Below are 18,737 nucleotides of genomic sequence, written 5' to 3'. Positions count from 1 at the left end.
AGACCAAAACCAGCAATGCAACAACAATGGATTTCCAGACGAGGGTACCTGTGGAACAAGGGGACCAAGTCCAAAAGTCACGATCAAGTCGAGAGTGGGCAGATGCCCAGGAAATGTCAGCTGTGGGTGCAAAGAAGCTGCTACTGGACAGTAGAAGCTGAGGATTCTGCAAGAACGACAAGGGCTAGAAACGTCCCCTTAGGAGAATAGATGTCCCACGCCGTGGAGAGTCGTGCAGATGTGTTTTCCTGCGGAAAGACCGTAAACAAGCCTTGCTAGCTGCAAAGCTTGTGGTTAGGGTTTTTGGGTGCTGCTGTAGCCCTGGAGGGACCAGGATGTCGCCAATTGCGTCAGGGGACAGAGGGGGCGCCCAGCAAGACAAGGAGCCCTCTCAAAAGCAGGCAGCACCCGCAGAAGTGCCGGAACAGGCACTATGAAGTGGAGTGAAACGGTGCTCACCCAAAGTTGCACAAGAGAGTCCCACGCCGCCAGAGGACAACTCAGGAGGTCGTGCAATGCAGGTTAGAGTGCCGTGGACCCAGGCTTGGCTGTGCACAAAGGAAATGTTTGTGGAGTGCACAGGAGCCTGAGTAGCTGCAAAACACGCGTTTCCAGCAATGCAGTCTGTCGTGGGGAGGCAAGGACTTACCTCCACCAAACTTGGACTGAAGAGTCACTGGACTGTGGGAGTCACTTGGACAGAGTTGCTGAGTTCAAGGGACCTCGCTCGTCGTGCTGAGAGGAGACCCAGAGGACCGGTGATGCAGTTCTTTGGTGCCTGCGGTTGCAGGGGGAAGATTCCGTCGACCCACGGGAGATTTCTTCGGAGCTTCTAGTGCAGAGAGGAGGCAGACTACCCCACAGCATGCACCACCAGGAAAACAGTCGAGAAGGCGGCTGGATCAGCGTTACAGTGTTGCAGTAGTCGTCATTGCTACTTTGTTGCAGTTTTGCAGGCTTCCAGCGCGGTCAGCAGTCGATTCCTTGGCAGAAGGTGAAGCGAGAGATGCAGAGGAACTCGGATGAGCTCTTGCATTCGATATCTAAGGAAATCCCCAAAGCAGATACCCTAAATAGCCAGAAAAGAGGGTTTGGCTACTTAGGAGAGAAGATAGGCTAGCAACACCTGAAGGAGCCTATCAGAAGGAGTCTCTGACGTCACCTGCTGGCCCTGGCCACTCAGAGAAGTCCAGTGTGCCAGCAGCACCTCTGTTTCCAAGATGGCAGAGGTCTGGAGCACACTGGAGGAGCTCTGGGCACCTCCCAGGGGAGGTGCAGGTCAGGGGAGTGGTCACTCCCCTTTCCTTTGTCCAGTTTCGCGCCAGAGCAGGGCTGAGGGGTCCCTGAACCGGTGTAGACTGGCTTATGCAGAAATGGGCACCATCTGTGCCCATGAAAGCATTTCCAGAGGCTGGGGGAGGCTACTCCTCCCCTGCCTTAACACCTTTTTCCAAAGGGAGAGGTGTAACACCCTCTCTCTGAGGAAGTCCTTTGTTCTGCCATCCTTGGCCAAGCCTGACTGGACCCCAGTAGGGCCGAAACCTGTCTGAGGGGTTGGCAGCAGCAGCTGCAGTGAAACCCCTGAAAAGGCAGTTTGGCAGTACCCGGGTCTGTGCTAGAGACCCGTGGGATCATGGGATTGTGCCAACAATGCCAGGATGGCATAGAGGGGGCAATTCCATGATCATAGACATGTTACATGGCCATATTCGGAGTTACCATTGTGAAGCTACACATAGGTAGTGACCTATGTGTAGTGCACGCGTGTAATGGTGTCCCCGCACTCACAAAGTCCGGGAAATTTGCGCTGAACAATGTGGGGGCACCTTGGCTAGTGCCAGGGTGCCCACACACTAAGTAACTTTGCACCTAACCTTTACTAGGTAAAGGTTAGACATATAGGTGACTTATAAGTTACTTGAGTGCAGTGGTAAATGGCTGTGAAATAACGTGGACGTTATTTCACTCAGGCTGCAGTGGCAGGCCTGTGTAAGAATTGTCAGAGCTCCCTATGGGTGGCAAAAGAAATGCTGCAGCCCATAGGGATCTCCTGGAACCCCAATACCCTTGGTACCTTAGTACCATATACTAGGGAATTATAAGGGTGTTCCAGTATGCCAATGTAAATTGGTGAAATTGGTCACTAGCCTGTTAGTGACAATTTGGAAAGAAATGAGAGAGCATAACCACTGAGGTTCTGATTAGCAGAGCCTCAGTGAGACAGTTAGTCATAACACAGGTAACACATACAGGGCACATTTATGAGCACTGGGGCCCTGGCTCGCAGGGTCCCAGTGACACATACAACTAAAACAACATATATACAGTGGAATATGGGGGTAACATGCCAGGCAAGATGGTACTTTCCTACAATGTGCTTTTCCTCAAATCTAGTGCAGGTGCTCATAGTCATTCCAGGAGTACTCTAGGGTATCTGAGCCTATGCAACACACTCATTTTGTGCTGAACCTTCCTAGACTCCAGCAGTTTACAAGCTCTACTACACCTTAATTTGAGAGGCAGGAACAACTCCTGTAATGTTTCTACAACAAGGATTCTTCTCAGTGCTGCAGGTAGGAAAATTATCTTGACTTGTTGGGCCCAGGTTTATTCTGGTGTTCCAGTGGAACATAAACAGTCTCTTAATAGGAATATTAAGGGTATTTTTGTAAGAGAAGCCTATCTAAGATACAGTGCATCATGGAGGTATTTAGGGAACTAGCGTCAAAGTTTTTGGCTCCAGTTCGGAGCTTTGCAGGATTAGCGTAAAAAATGTTAACGCTAATCCTGCAAAGACCAATTGAGGCCCATTGTAAATAATGGTGTCCCTCTTATTAACGCCTGCTCTGAGAAGGTGTTAAAAGTACCATAAAAAAGGATGCAACGAAATCTTTTCAATTTCTTTGGGCCATTTATTTGGCAGCCTAACGGGGGGACTCGCTCTTTACATACAATCTGCCGGGCTCAGGCATAATGTAGCGCAAAGGATTACAAAGTGATTCAATGCATTAATTGCACCACTTTGTATTCTGGCGCAGCAATTTTGGCCTCATTGGGCCACATTAGTGTAAAAAAAGTGATGTTAATGTGGCGGAAGGGGGCACTAGGGGCTCTTAAACCTGCTTGGTCTTGGTTAATGTCCTACTCCAATCCCTAAAATGGTCCCTTATTTCCCACCCCTATATATCGTAGTGTGCTCCTTGCTCTGAGAAAGTAATTTGTGGTACTATTAAACTACACAGTCCCTGGTAGGTAAAATTAAGACCCATATTTATACTTTTTGACACAAATCAGCGCCAGTGCAGATTTGCGTCAAAAGGTTTACCGCCGGCTAACGCCATTCGGACACGCCAGCAGGGCACTTTATTTATGGAATGACGTAAGCCATTGGGCACAGTAGCATGTAGGGGGGCCCAGGTTAGGCCCCCCATGCCACTTTACAAAATAAAAAAAATGATACTTACCTGCACTTACCTGCACTCACCGTGGATGGGTCCCCCCTTCCATGGGTGTCACCCAGGGGTGGGCTAGGGTAGTAGGGGGTGTCCCTGGGGGCAGGGAAGGGCACCTGTGGACTTCTTCCATGGTCTCCCACCATGGAAATGAGCCCACAGGTCCCTTAACGCTTGCCCCGACCCAGGCGTTAAAAAACAGCGCAAATCCGCCTGGGTGCCATGTTTTAAGGCCTGCCTCCTCCTGTGCGTCATTTTGACGCCAGAGGATAAATAAGGCGCACATGCCTTAGAGTCATTTTTTGCATGGAAACGCCTACCTTGCATGTCGTTAGCGCATGGTCAGTTTTTACATCCAAAAAATGACTCAAACTCCATACCTTTGGCGCTGGACGGGTCTAGCGCCAAAGTATAAATATGGAGCTAAGTTTGTGCCGAAGTTGCGTTAAAAAAATTACGCAAATCCTGCGCAAACAGAGTATAAATATGGGCCTAAATCTGGATGAGCTCCATGATGCCTACCGGCTCCTTCCGTTGGAATCCAAGCTTTCCTCATAACTACTACGGCATTTAATGACCACACAAGTAGGATCTGCTACAGCCACTGAAGTCACTAGGTCAGGGATGCATCCAAAGTTGAATATGGAAATGTTTTTCTAGAACTCTTATGCTCTCCTAGAAGAGACCGCTGTAGCCATATGGTTCTTCCCACTACATCATTACCTTTTATGTTAGAATATTTTGCCACGGAAGCAGTGCCAGGTCAGTAGCTAGGACTTCTGGGGTTTAATATTTAGATTATATTGATGAGGCAGGACTGTGACCACCTCATTAGTTCATCTTTAGCTGGCTCAGACATGAGCATTTTCTTATCATTTATCTTGGAAAGTAAATCAGGTAATCATACTTTGATTTCACTTGGGGCTTTCTAGTTTTAGGGACTGATGTAGAGGTTGGTGGACATGTTACTCGATCACAGCATGACCGAAATATAGTCCAACTTAATAAACGTGTCATTGATTAAAAAATACTTTAATAAATTGAGCAGGATTGTGTAATTTTCTGACAAGGAGACCTGTCCGCCAAACTCTAAATCAGGTCCTAAATTCGACTTAGGTGTTGATCACCACCAGCAATTTAGCAATTTAAATTTAGAGTCACACTCATGGTCCTCCAGCAGAACTGCTAGCTGTCAGCACAGGCCTGTAAGCAACATTAAATACATTTTGGATTGTGAGGTAAAAAAAATTCTTTCTAGTGTCCTATAAATGGTGCAGAAGCAAATGGACAAGATGGAGGTGCAACTACATTTAATCTCCAATAGGTTTCTTATTATTGTTTTTGTATTCTATGAGCAGGCTCTAGACTGACATCAAGCCAGTGCAGAACGGCACAAGATCGTGATTAAAAAGGCACAGTACCATATTTATCATTATTTTAGGCAACACAATGCAGGAAGACACCATGCTGTGCAGCACTGCGTGAGAGGAAAATGGCAGGAATGGGCCAGATCTATCAAGAAATGGCACATTCCTGCTCTCCGCCTGCACTGGTGCACATACTGCTGCCTAGTGCCTACACAGGTACACTTGCACCATGGTGCAATGGTGCCTGTGTTTCAGACAGCATTGTGTTTGTTCAGGAAAGCACTTCCTGTACAAAAAACAACCCTCTGATCCTTTTAACTCTTTCTATGTGCAGCAGAATGCAGCACACATAGAAAAAGGTTAAAAAGAAAGAGAACTAAAGAGATTTCTGCGCATTACCTCTCTCCTGGGAAGCCGTAGCATTTTGAAGTATTCCCAGGTTTACCAGTGTTGGTAAATGTGGTAATGCTGCAAAATCCATGGGTGAGTGCACAGGAAAACCAACACTCCACCCATGGAACAATGCCTCCCTCGGTTAAAGTAACTCAAAGCAGCCACTTGTGCAGTCTTGCGTTAATCCAAATTTGCGTGCGTGTCTTGGTATATATCATTCTAGGTTTTGTGTCTCCCTTGTACTACCTTGCATGGCTCAAGGGCGATGAAAACTTTGATAAACATGCCCCACAATGCTTTAAACAGTACAAGTAGCTGAAAAACTGCACACGAGCTTTCCAATCTTCATAGCTTCAAATTACACTGTTAAAGCCCATCGGTTTTCCAAAGCATTTGTTCCCCACTATTTTTTGATTCCTCAATGAAGCCAGTAATATGAGGCATAGCTGCAAACTACACAAGAAACAATCTTTAAAACGCAAATTAATTTTTTTCAGATCTCCTCCAAAACCTCGGTGCTTTGGATGGGAAATAAAACAGGGAAGCTCGACCTCTTCAAACAGAGCAATGATTAAAATGAACAAAGCATTTTTGACTGTGGCTAACATGTGTTTTTGGTGGTTAATAAGGCAGTTCTTGCTGTACAAACCCTTTACCAATATGTTATGAAAGCAAGTAAGGTTTGAGAACCATATTCGTGCATATTTATTCAGATTAAGTTTGAGGTGTTTCTCTGCTGCACTATGAAACTCCCGATGTAAAAAGTAAGCTCATGTGACAGCAGATGTCTGACTGTCCTGCAGTCTTCTTCTGACTGCATTGAGGCAAGCTTGAGTCACACCAAAATGAATTCCTTTACATGACACTAACTGTAAAACAGATTGTGCATTATGAAGTGTTTATCAAAGATTTGCTTCGGAGTCCGTAAAGGATTTCCATCCGTAGAATCAATTGGTTGAATACGTCTTCCTCATTTACCCATTTCTGTACATGTGATTTGTTGAGGTTCATCTCGCTAAGTCCCTAAATGATGTTAAAGAATTCATTCTACGTAATGGGGCTATTTATGCCCACTTGTGTCACTTTCATACCACACAATGTGGAGCAAGAGCGAAACAACCCCCAAATGAGATTTATGAAGCCATGCAAGGCCACCTTGTGTGACCTTGAGTAGCCTCATAAATCCTGAGGAAAGCAATGCAGTGCAAATCGCTGCTTTGCCTGACTCTGCCCCGGGAGGCGTTCCATGGGTGTTGCGTGGGTGTTCCCACACAACAGCCCTGGATTTTAACTCATTCCCAGATTTACCACAAGTGGTAGACCTGGGAATGTGCCAAAAACCTACCCCTCCCTAGGTGAGGCGTAAGGGGGAGAAATATCTTTATTTCTTCTTTTTACTTCCTCTTTCTAATTGTGCTGCATTTAGCAGCACATATAGAAAGAGGAATATGCCTCAGGGGAATGTTTTTGTGCAGGAAGAGGCCCCTTCAAAAACAATCCCTCTTACAACAGAGGCCCCCTTGCACCATAGTGCAAGGGGGCCTGCATTGGCTCTAGGCTGCCAAAATGGCTCCAGCACAGGGACAAGGATGGGAGTATGCTGTATTCTTTTAATTACTGTGCATTCCTGCCCTTTCCCTGTGATGCAGTGCAGAGCAGCAAGGTGGTTTGCTGCACTGTGCTGTCACTTGGACATACATTTGGCACACTGTTTCTTACACAAAAGCTCTAGTGAATGTTGTGTTCGAATAAAAAAAACATGGGCATATTAATGAACAGGTTTGCATTGCGTTTGCACCATGCAGCATGGTACATGCACAATGCAATCTTTAAATGTGATTTATGAAGCCATGGAAGGCCAGTTTGCATGGCCGTGTGGCTTCATAAATCTGGAATCAAGCAATGCAGCGCAAATTGCTGCTTTGCCTTACCCTGTCCTGGGAAGGCATTCCATAGGCCTTGCTTGGGTTTTCCCAAGCAACTCCCATGTACTTTGATGCATTCCTAGATTTCCCGGAATTGGTAAACCTGAGAATGGCCCAAAATGCTACGCTCTTTCCGGGGTGGCGTAATGAGGAGAATAACTTTATTTTTACTTATTGCTTCTTTTTTCTATGTCTGTTGTATCTGCAGCACACATAGACAATTATGGCTCAAGGGATTGTTTTTGTGCAGGAAGGTGCTCTTTCCTGCACAAAACAATCCTGCATCCAAAGAAGGCACCCTTCCACCATGGTGCAAGGGGGACTACATTGGCATTAGGCTGCCAAAAGGGCACCAGTGCAGCAGTAATGGCAGGAAGGCACTTCATTGATGTACTTATTGCATATTCCTGTCTTTTTCCCGTCATGCAGTGCAGCGCAGCAAGGTAATTTGCTATGCTGCACTGCACCACAATCTTGTTAATCTGCCCCTCCGTCGCGTGGAGTTAAGTCTAACTATAATGGGTTTGCCAATACAAATACAACATGGGAGCCTGTAAGACAATCACAAATAATTGTATAGTCTTGCATCACTTGGTTAGTGTTGCTAACGGTTTTGTGTTATTATTTTAGGACCAAGGTGAAGGTGATATACAGCTCTAAAGGAACAGAAGGGACTGAAGAAGCAGGTAAGAGCTAGAAGCTAGTGGTTCTACGCCTTTTCCATGCCATAGGATGAACTTGTTCCCTCCTCCTTCTATTTTCCATAAGACCATTAGGAGTCTTTCACTGTGGAAACAATGGCCACTCCCTTTCTGGTATTGCCACATAGGTAGCAAGTCATCTGAGGTCACCATTGAGACAATCCCTGTCTTCATGTGTTCCCTGGTCACCAGAGCCTGAAGTGGGTGGCCAGCAGAACAAGATCAAAATTTACGCACAGCAAAGCTAAGTTGCCTGCCACAGTACCTCCTTCTGCCTGCAGTAAGTCATCACCTCGACCACCACCACTGCTTAATTTCAATGCTAGTGCACTTTTTGCTTCTCTTACAAAGATGTGTTTGTATTTGTGAAGTAAGATTGAAATTGTCCTGCCATAATTAACTAATTATGCGTCACGAGCATCCAGTTATTATTTTAATAATGGTAAATCCTTTTAGGTCTAAAATCAATGCACAATATTAATTGTAATGTTAAAAGCGTATGCCCTGTCACTAAAAAGCAGCGATGCCTGACAGTCTCATGAAACTTTGAACTCCAAAGACTCACTATAGAAAATCTAACATTGAAATCAAAATCACTAAAATGTTTAAAGAACTATTGATTATGGAGATCAAGTTTGAAAACTGATCCAGACCTGCAATCAGAAGTTGCCTCAGAAAACAAATAAAGAGCTGTCTGATGTCCAATAAAAGGGCAGTGTTATACCTTTTCGGCATGGAAATTTGGGTGACAAGATGTCTGCGGTGGCTGCTTAAAAATGCCCAGTGCATCATGGAGGCAAGCGGGAAGCGAATTCCTCAGAACAACTAATCACCAGGAGAAGTCTGCCATCCGCCATCATTATGAGAGCATAACATATGAGATGTAAAGTGAACCGTGTGAGGCCTTGGATTCAATCCTTGATGGTGAACCTCGTCTGAATAAGATAGGAACCTTGAGGGTGAACCAGCAGTGTTTATATATTGCAAGCGCTTTGAAGTGTAGCCTTATTTTCTCTAGTAGCCTGTGTCACCTTTCCAAGTATAGTGAAATGCATTTTTTTCATCTGACTCTGCAAAGCAGCCTCACCTCTCATTTTTTATTTTATCGTAAAACCTGCAGAACTGGACCTTCTGTTACCTCAGATACAGAGCAATTTTGCAAGCGAAGGTAAAGAGGTGAGAAGCTCTAAAGATAGTAAGAAAATTGGAAACTCTCCAGGGTTGGACTGATTCTCAAGCGAATAAGGCACTCAGGTATTAGCCATTATTGATTCGTTTTAAAGAGGAGTTCTTTACGTTTTTTTCAGAGATTATAAAGTAGAGAGCAAGCTTTTTCAGCCAGCCAAACCCACAGTGGCTTCTTCTCATTTACAGATGGGAATACCGCCTGCTTCCTAAAAGCAAACCCACTACCAGTTCTACTCTTGGAAAGCTTTGATTGGCAGCCCCTTACTACAACAGCATTGTTGTATGAACATCGGAAGGCCCTCCTTTTTGATCAAAGAAAGCTCTCTGTGCTTCAGGGTTGTTTTTTGGAGTGACAAAATAAACTCCCAATTTAGGAGTTTTTTTGTGTGAAACAAAAAAGGAAATCAGTGTAGGACACAACAGCACGACATCTTCCCTGGTGCTACAAAGGTTCCAAAAGAGCTCTTGCTGTGGTGGTGGGGGTGATTTCATTATAAGTGTCCCATCAGACTGGCATGGAATTAAGAATATGAGGGGCGGTCTGCTGTGGGGCTAGTGGAAGCTGAGTCTCTACCACCTGAACAGACTGGTGAACCACTTGCTGGGGTCTAAATGATCCTTTTTGCCTTCTTGAGCATATGCAGCTCATCCTGGTAACAATAATTGTGAAGGGGTGAAAAGATTCTACAAAATGTGCAAATTATAGATTCATATCTTTTTAAAATGTGGTCATGAAAATCCCTGAAAAAAGGTTACAAATGGTTTGTACTGTAGGATAAAAAAGGCAGCGCCATCTCTGACTAGTAAAAGTGTGGCAGCTGTAATATCCGTCTAATGGTTGCTTCCTAAAGTATGTGTAAAGGCTCAGACAAGACATGAACAAATAATTTGATTATTGGTTTGTTTAGTGTTGTATAACTACATTCACTTAAACAAAGGTTACAGGGATGTTACAATTAGGCTCACATTTTAAACGTACCAAACCATAGAAATTCACCAGTTATAATTAGAGTTACCTCAAGTAATTATAAATTATGCCCTAAGGTAACTACAAATCACGTCCCTGTCATGTACAGTTATATGATCAATAATTTTACTGCAGATGTTACAGTGACATTTCAATGATGTTATCAAAGATGTCATGAGTGATGTAATTTGTGTGATAATTAGCAATGCATGGCGAGGGTGGGAGCTATAGTTACCTTAGGACACAAGCCTTGGTCGTGCACAGCTGGGGTTGGCCACAGGGCCTGGTGTGTGGCCAGTCCCTGCAGCCAACTCCTATAACCACCCAACCCCTCGCTGCGCACAGTCTTCAGCCGTGGGCAGTTGCAGTTGTCAGCAGGGCCTGGCCAACTCCAATAACCACCCAACCCCGCATGGCCTCATTCCCCAGGTCAATCCCAGCCCTAGGGACCCCATCATGGGGCCCAGCGTACAAATGTAATTTTTGGGGGGAGGGCGGCTATGTGACCCCCCCCCAGGCAGCTCCAGGAATCCCATATCCCAGTGCCTGGCCTAGACATTTTATGTTTTGAGGGGCAGGGGGGCTGTGGCCCCACTAACCAGGCGATCTCAGCCCGGGGACCCAATCCCCCCAGGCCTGGCCTATTATTTTTTTCTTTTGGGGAGGGGTTGTCATGTGGCCGCTATGTCCCAGGATGCCCACCCCCGGGACATAGCTATTTGTTGTGGCTTGGCTGCAGCCTTGACAACTGCTACAAGTCACAGCAAACACTCTGCTCACAGCCACGGAGAGCTATCAAACAACTCCCCCCCCCACTGTGAGCATAGTATTCCTCTGTCTCCGTGCCTGCAAAGTTACAGGTAGGGGGACAGAGGAAACAATTGCTCTCACAGGGAGGAGAGAGTGAGCTGGTTTAGCAGCTCCCTCTCTCTGACAGCAATGCTGGCTCCTACCGGAGGTGGGGAACCAGCTGGGACCATGGGGGCCTTCAGGCTCCCCCCATGGTCCCCAACATTGGGACTGGGTGCCTTGGGTGGGCACAGGAGATAGGGTCCCTGGGCCGAGATCGGGGTTGGGTTGTTATATGGGTTATATGGGTTGGCCACAGGGACAGCAGGGACTGGCCACAGGCCTGTCCCTGCGGGCAACCCCCACCGCGCCCCGCCGCGCAGAGCAGAGCAATGTTGGGGGATTTCAGGGGTTGGCTACAGGCTCTGCAGCCAACCGCCACTATGAACGGTCATTAACGTATAGTAATGTAAATCACTTTACTTTAAAAAAAAAAAAGAAGGAAATTCACTGAAAAAAACAAAGGATACAGAGACATTATAGTTAGGAAATAGAATTTAAAAAAGCATAGAAATTCACTTAAAAAAACAAAGGTTACAGGGACGTTATGGTTAGGTTCTGAACTTACTCACACAAAACCACAGAAATTCAGCAGTTATAGTTACAGTTATTTTATGTAACTATAACTCGCTCCCTAAGGTAACTATAACTCGTGCCCTTGCCATGCACTGCTAATTACTCCATATTTTACAGCAATCATGACAACTTCTATGATGTCCTTAATAGTACAAATGAAACATTAGCAATCACATTTTGGAAGAAAAAGCTGTGCATGGCGGGGGCGAGTTAAAGTTACCTTAGGGATGAGTTATAGTTACTTAAAATAACTCTAACTATAACTTCTGAATTTCTATGGTTTTTTACAATTAAATTCCTAGCCTAACTATAACATCCCTGTAACCTTCAGTTTTTAAAGTGAAAAAAATATATATACACACACACAAGAGGTTGCTGCTTGTTTTTATTAATCAGAAAACCAACCCTGTGCTGTTTCTACTGCTTAAAAACTACAAACTACACACAATCAGAGTTTATCAGATTAATAGGGACATGTCAATGTTTTCTGATCATAACATTTTGCCATGATGCATACTTTGCTTCTTGGAAATGAAAACAGGCCAAGTGTGTTGGGTTTAATATATTTAGGAAGTAAATTAATTAAGAAATATGACAGCTAGTACATTTCATTTGGCTCCGATATTAGCAAAAGTCCTTAATGATTGCCAACTGTACAAAAGCTTGAAACTGTCTCTCTATGGACGAGTGGATGTGCTGTTTATGTTGTTTTATAGTGTTTTTCTGGTGTGTTGCAGAGACTTACATAGTGTTTCATTTTAGCCGCCTGCTGGTGGAACCCACTGACACTCATTTTTGGGAACCAGCACTAGATTTTCGCCATCGGACATTTACAGAGCTCAACAGAGGGGAGGGAAAAACTCACAAAGGGGAACGAGGAGGAAGAGAAAAATGAAAACCCATCACAAAGTGAGAAAGCAGGCACATGCATGATGATGCTAAAGGGGTAGGGAGTGTCTGTTAGTATGAGGTTTCTATTATGTAGCAGCTGAACCTTTTCTATTGTGGTTCACTGTTGTGGGTCATTATTTAGGGATTTTACTTTGAATGCATCTTACTATTAGTGAAAAGAAGGATGTGAGGATGCCCCATGGTGCTGTATAAGCAAGACGACTTAGGTACAGTCTTTATAGGTCTGGCTTGCTAGTGCAGTTGTCTGTAAGATGTGTGGCTAATCAGTCTTCAAAACGTACATAGCGTGGGTTTTGGCTCCGCCCAAAGGAATATCACTCTCTCACCTTAGAAAACTCAATCATCAGGCTGTTTGTTACTTCAGTTCTTTATTACCTTACAGACATTCTACATAGAAAACACATTTTTTTTTGCTATTTTTACCCAACACTGGAAAAGCCAATAGGTTAGGCTTTAATGGTTTAGAAAACATTTATGCGTGCAGCACATGTTCACAGCATTTGTGAATGGCTCTGTTTACTCTTGTTGGGCAATAAAAAGCAGACCTGTTGGTTTGCAAACACTTGATCGTTCTGTCAATAAATTCTCTCGTAAGAATAAAAGAGGTTTTACAGAGTGCTCAATAAATCAGTTATTTGTAGAGAGCGGCTTTTTGCCCATGGGGTCTCAAAGCGCTGTGACACATAAGGTTTGGCAGAGCAGTTTTATATAAATGGGGGCTAATTATGTGTATGTGCAAAGTATCATTGCAGGAGAACTCTGCAGTAAAGTTGAATGAGCAAAAAACCCAGGCAGATATGTTGGGAAAGCAACGGGGATAGTTCAAAAGAGAATGCCTTATTTTTTTTTGCGTTGCCAATATACAAATCCAAACCTAGATATCAAATATTGGGGATTTTATTTAGGTTGTGTATGGCATGGTGATTGAGAGAGATGTTGATGCTAAGATTTTATGTATTTTGAGCTGGAAAAATTTGTCCTCAACTGTAATTACCTGAAGGGTGATTAAAAGCCATTATTTTAATTAATTAATTTTGGAGGCCTCGGCGGAGGCCGGAACTCCAGCAACCATATTTCTCTGCATGCCAGGAGGCGGGGGCTCGGAGCAGGCACATCAAATCAGTCAGCAATTCCTGCAGCTTGGGACACGTCCAATTGCTTGCCCGGGCAAAAAATGGGGTGAGAGCGGGGCCGTCTCATACTGTGTCACCTCCTCGGCCCCGGCACTGGGGCTTTTTTTTTATTCAGTTAACGAAATAGGTAACATGAAGTTGAACATACATCCTGTTAGCGCCCCAGGTAAAATGACAAACTCTACTACCACTTATTTAACAAAAGTTATCAGCGCTATTGAACGGAAAATTAGTGATGCTGAAGAGAGGCTGGCAATGGTACAAAAAATCGGTAAGAGAAACCACCGAAATTTCTTTCTCTGGCAGAGAGATGAGGGAATTTGGTAATGCTAAATCAAATCCATGTGAGCCCCATGACGATTTATTGATTGAAACCCATCAGGAACTGTCTCTAAAATCACCCTTCTCTGCCAAAAAGAAAAAGGAGAGCAGTTGCTAAAACTTCAATCAACGAAACGGATACACTTAGAGAGGATGGGACTCCACAGCACGCTAGCAATGTGAGTGGTCACACAGACAGAAAGAATCCTAAACTGCCACAAAATAATCCCGGCCTAGACACAAACCTATAGCGGCCATAAAAAGACTAGAGGCGCTGGTTAAAAAACTCATTGGATTGAATGTTATCCAGACTAGAGCTGGCTAAAAAATGTTACCAATAAATACTTTGCTGCAATGTAGGAAGTGAAAACTTTGACTGAAAACCAGAAGGCCACTATCCAAATTTAGGACCGAATTTAAGAAAATCTCGCTATTTCGAAAGCAATGTCACTTTTCTTGCGCCCCCTCTAATGCCACCATGTGTGCACCGTATTTATGATACGGTGCACCATGGCGGTATTTGGAACAATAACGTTAAACTTTCTGATGTTATTGTTGCGCTTTGCTCCACCAGTGTCAAAAATGTTGATACTAGTGGAGCAAAGTGCAAAGGGGACCATTGATTACAGTAGAGATGTCCTTTAACACCTGCTTCAGCAGGCTATAAAAATCTTGTAGATTTCATTGCTCCATTTTTGCTGACCTCCTTGTGCCGGAACATGCCTTTGCATACATTATGCATGGTGCATGCATAATGTGGCGCAAAGGGTTACAAAGTGGCGCAATGCATGCATTGTGCCACTTTGTAAATATGGTGTCGCACCTTTGAAAGCTTAACACCACTTTAGTGTCCAAAAATGACGCTAATGTGCTGCTAGGCCTTCTTAAATTGGGCCTTCGTTGGGGGCTGTATATCTTTACCCAGGAAGGGGCCCAAAGAAGGGGCAGCAATCTCGGTTGAAGGCTGGGGTGTGTTTGCACGTCAGACCTTAATAATTAAACTTACAAGGAGACGCAAATAGTCAGATGGATCTTTTGACTACACTTCAAGTAGTTCCCACCATGTGACCAAGTACCAATACAAATCATTTGCAATTACAATCAATTACATCAATAATCAATGGGAGTCAGTAATTTCCACACACCATGACCCCTTTGGCCGTGAATAACCACCCCTTTATGTAAAAGTTAGAATGTTTTATCCCTATATTAGCAATGCTAACGTCACATAACTTAGTCTCAAAATCAAATGATAAACATACAAAAACAACACTGGCTGACCAAAGCGGCGAAAGAATCTCAATCTAATCGAAGCTTGAGCCACTATACATTCTAAGGTTACAGTACAAATCAATAGCAAGAATAACTGCACAAACGAAATAACATACATTTAGGATTCAGCAAAGAAAACACATTAACTGTTATCATTTGTAGCAAGCATTATCAGTGAATAGTCTAACTAACATCAGATTAAAATAACATGTTTGGACTTCATGCAAAACAATTTAGTCAACACAAATTTGGAAAAACATCTAACTATGGCTCTATCAAAATTAACAGTTGGTACCTAGAGACAAAAGCAAATAGACATAGCAGTCAATAACATTGTCTTTATTCCTGTCCTCATTATGGTTGAGCAAGCTGTGACAGTCTTCATCAATAGGACATCAGTTCGGTCAGCAAGGCATCAGGATTCAGCAGCAAAGTTCAGAAAAAGCAAAATCTCTTCAGGCAGTTTGGAAAAAAATACCTAAACTCTCAAAGAAGAATGGGGAGAACGGTGCATCTCCTCTCAGTGCAGTCTGGCTAAGTTAGTTTTCCTAAAACTACTTCCCACATCCTTATTGGTCAATGAATCACATGTTTGCATTTAGTCCAATGAAAATAAAATGCCAGATCCACAAGTCTCACTAGTGCACAGTTCACATGTCGACGATTCGCTCCTCTTCTCCTGTTCCCATAGTTTGGCTTGTCAGATATCAATATTGTTGCAGCTTATACTCCAGTCAGTGCATCCATTGTCTTCCCCAGGGAAGGTCAGTTTTAAACATATTACATTAAGCTTTTATCCTAGCTAGTACATCATCTTCTAGCAAGCAGTTCTCATGAGAAAGGCTTTCAGCCATGAGCACTTGGTCAGCACAGTGGAAAATCACAATTTAAATCTCTAAGCAGCCATTTTATAAGTCGATTAAGAAATGCAGCTTGGCGTGAGGCTGTGCAACTAGGCCCAAGACCTCGCTAAGTTAAGACCTACGTTAATAAAGCTAATAAATAATACATAACCCTTAATATGGCATACTGCTACATTAATCAAACATAAGCTCAACATTTCATATTAATAAGCTATTGATAAGTACACTTCGTGAATATTGGCGGCCACTCAGGTGGGCGCTCCTTCAAATGTGTGGATTATTTTTCTCTCTGTTAATTCATTTTCTATGCAACTTCAACACTCACAATACATGAATAATTATTAATATTCAGCGTTAACAGGTGTGAAAGTCAGACAGGGGTTACTATGATCCCACCATCTAATATTATCTTCTCATCTAATGCTGTTCAGGCTAAGTGGTATCTTACTGGTAAACACGTCAGTTTAGACCTGCCATCAGGGGCCACACCATATGTAATTGTTTTAAAGAATGACCCACCACTAGAACACAATTAGACAGAGTCCTGGGAGAATCTTAAAAATAGTTCCATCAATTGGATTGGGCAGACAACAGGTCTCACATGTCATCTTTTTAGCAAGCTTTGTATGGTTCACAGGGCAAGCTGGGTGGGTAGGAGCATAAAGAAGGACCCTGGTGATTGTACTGTTATGCATTTAAGATCGCCCATCTCTCAGTATCAGTTACATCATATTACAAGACATAAAGCGTCATATCAGTTTCGCCCCAGTGTGAACTTGGGGTGACTATTATTATTGCATTATACATCAATAAAATCAACGTCTGGCAATATCTTTCCGTATAAAACAACACAATATCCGAACAAGGTTGCTTCTAACTTTACTATACCCTTCCCCCGTAATGCTTGCACAGTGCAAACTCGTGTTCCTTACATCACAAAGTGTGATGAGTGTCCTGTATTCTAAGGAGTGTGGCAACTAATACTAATATTTGATGTCAGAGTGGTGCAAAGAATATTTGTGTGGGATCTAGGAGAGCTATATGGACTTTAACCGGTGTCCTCATCAAGCTATGAAATGTTCTGGTAGGGTCTCCCACATCATTTATATGGACCGTTTGCACAGTCCCCTATATTCCTCCCTTCAAAGTGCCAAGCCTTTGGCTGAGCCCCATTTATCTACCTCTTTACACCAGCTCAGTATAAGAGGTGGAGTGGGTGATTTCCAATGCCTAGTGACCTGACGTTTGACCAGGAGGAGTATCAAATCAAGAAAACATGTTTCAGTCTTTGACATTTTGGGTCTGGGATTTAATCCCAGTAAACAGTGTTCCACAGTGTCTCAGTAGTGGTTGTCCATCAGGGCCCTGTGTGAGTTGTTTACTTCTGCCCAATAAGAGCACAGGGAGGGGCATGACCACAACATATGTAGTAGATCCACGTCTTCAGTCTGACATTGAGGCCAGGAAGAAGTGGCTACAGGTAAAATTCTATGTATTCTAGCAGGTGTTCGATATGCTCTATGCAATACTGTAAATTGGATACATTTAAACCATGTGTTTTGAGAAACTGACATTCTTTGTCAAGGAATGGGCGCCCAATGTCTGCTTCCCAGTTGTCTTGCAGTGTGGTTGGTGGTATTTCCAAATGAGAACGCAAACCCCTGTACAGCCATCTCACCAGGTGTCATCCCCTGCTTATCTCGTAAACTGCCTGTGCCAGATCATGAGTGTCTGGCTCCTCACCTGGGGGCCAATGTTGTTGTATATAGTGTATAATATTGGAGTGTGTCAGGAAAAGGGGCCATGTAATTAAATGAAGTCCCTATGTGAGATCAGTGTTTTATTTTCAAACAAACCCCCTAAGGTGGAGACACCAACATCTGCCCAGGGTTTTACAGTGGCCATCGTGAGGGCCCCTCGTGGGGTAGGCCGCATTTTGGGATATTGGGGGGGATGTGGGGTCTATTTTGTGTCGGTCTACATGCAGTTTGTCAGTACTTAAAGGGCATTTTGTAAATGTAAGGGTAATTTGGTGGGTCTCCAACACCCAGGTACTAGCAGTGCAGGTAGACAACCTGTGCACAACGTGGATGCTGTGCAGCCAATTTCTTGTAGGTGAAGACCTGCTAACCAGTAGGAAAGCCACTGTAATTGGGCTGCTATACAGTAAGATTTGAAGCCATGTGCCTCCAGTCCGCCCCTTTCTGGTGATAAACGCAACTTAGTGAGGATCACTTGGTGGCGACTCGTTACCCATATTAGGTCAATCAAAAAATAATCTAATGTCTGAAATACTGAAATACCAGACTTGGAATAATTATTGATAAGTGTTGGACCTGGCCCTTTTTGTGGGTTCATCCCCAGACTTTTTGCCTCCTTCCTCCTATTTTTTCTGACCTCTTGCTGTTGGCTCTAGGACTCTGAGCACTTTATAACTGCTGATCAGTGCAAAAGTTGAGGTGCTTCCCATTTTAAATTTAGTGTGATTGGCCTATACCTAATTGGCATATGTAATTTACCTTTAAGTCCCTTGTACAGTGGTATCTCTATACCCAGGGCGTGTAAATGAAATGCTACTGGTGGGCTTGCAGCGCAGCTTGCGCCACCCACTGAAGTAGCCTTTCAAACCTGTCTCAGGCCTGCTAGCGCAGGGACCTGGCATCTAAATTTAATTGCCTGGCCCAGAACTCCCCTTTTATTGCATGTAAGTCACCCCTGAGGTAGGCCCTAGCTAGCCCTATGGGCAGGGTGCTATGTATGTGGAAGGCAGGGCATGTGCATGGTTGCGTGGCCTGTCCTGGTAGTGACAAACAGCCTA

General features: G+C 44.0%; 1 protein-coding gene across 7 annotated transcripts in view; it reads left to right on the top strand.

Annotated features, from left to right (window-relative positions):
• The window catches only part of CDH20 (cadherin 20), a 1,654,453-nt gene that overhangs the window by 1,016,189 nt on the left and 619,527 nt on the right, over positions 1 to 18,737 (top strand). For 5 of the 7 annotated variants that reach the window (XM_069219506.1, XM_069219509.1, XM_069219510.1 and 2 more), the window contains one exon: positions 7,768 to 7,823. The exons of the other annotated variants lie outside the window; for them this stretch is intronic. The gene's annotated coding sequence lies outside the window, so the exon portion shown is untranslated. The remainder of the gene's footprint in view (positions 1 to 7,767; positions 7,824 to 18,737) is intronic. 7 annotated transcript variants of the gene reach the window in all.

This window comes from Pleurodeles waltl, chromosome 2_2, assembly GCF_031143425.1.
Source record: "Pleurodeles waltl isolate 20211129_DDA chromosome 2_2, aPleWal1.hap1.20221129, whole genome shotgun sequence".
NCBI lineage: Eukaryota > Metazoa > Chordata > Amphibia > Caudata > Salamandridae > Pleurodeles > Pleurodeles waltl.
This window is presented reverse-complemented; position numbering and strand designations above follow the sequence as displayed.